We start from the raw sequence: 1,043 nt of genomic DNA, 5'->3' as shown, positions 1-1,043 counted from the left end.
ACCTGCCAGGTATTCTCGAACCTGCCCTCCAACGCAACCATGTAGCGACGGACGTGCTGGTCCTCCTCGCTGACACGGTGACGTACCACCTCCGCGGTGTCCGGAAGCCTCGGCACCGTCACTAGCCCACGCGACCGCCACCAAACAAGGATCGGGTCAACGACGGGCTGGCTCCTCACCAACCTATGCCCCCTAGAAGGTAGCACCTCCCAAAACCAGCCCGGCGGAGCCCAGTCCTGGACATGGCCCCTCTGATGAAGCCGGCCTCCTCCACCGAGTTGACGACGAGGATGTGGGATAGGCATCATCGATGTCGATGCAGGAATAATTGCTTGAACTAAAAAAATAAACTAGTTCTATTAATTTTCTTGCTAAAAATAAACTACTTCTATATATAGTAAATAAACTAGTTTTTTAAATCAACCAGTTCAACTACTACTAATATAAGCACTTAATTACTATAAATAAAATAAAGTAGTACTAACTAAAAATAAAGTACTTGTATATATAGTAAAATAAAGTAGTACTTATTAAATCAACTAATTCAACTACTAATTAAACTACTCCCTCCGTTCCGAATTACTTGTCTTAGATTTGTCTAGATACGGATGTATCTAGCACTAAAATGAATCTAGATACATCTGTATCTAGACAAATCCAAGACAAGTAATTCGAAACGGAGGGAGTAGTTCAAAGCACTAACCTAGAATGTACTATCCTAAAATGCACTAACAGTAGAACTAATAACCTCAAATGCATTAAATCAACTAACCTTAAATGTAACTTTTGCAACACAATTTTTTTTGAATATGCACATATATATATGAACATATATATACATAAATTGACAAAAAAATTCTATGAACAAAAAAAAATCATACATCAATTCATACATATCAATGGATCATACATACATCTGCATATATACATATACATACAACATCCATATATACATACATCAATAAATTACAAAAAAAATAAATGAAAAAACAGAGAGCAGGCCGGGGAGGTGGCGGCGGCGCGCGGCAAGAAGAGAAAGCAGG

The sequence above is a fragment of the Triticum dicoccoides genome, chromosome 5A, assembly GCF_002162155.2.
Source record: "Triticum dicoccoides isolate Atlit2015 ecotype Zavitan chromosome 5A, WEW_v2.0, whole genome shotgun sequence".
In the NCBI taxonomy this organism is placed as follows: domain Eukaryota; kingdom Viridiplantae; phylum Streptophyta; class Magnoliopsida; order Poales; family Poaceae; genus Triticum; species Triticum dicoccoides.
This window is presented reverse-complemented; position numbering follows the sequence as displayed.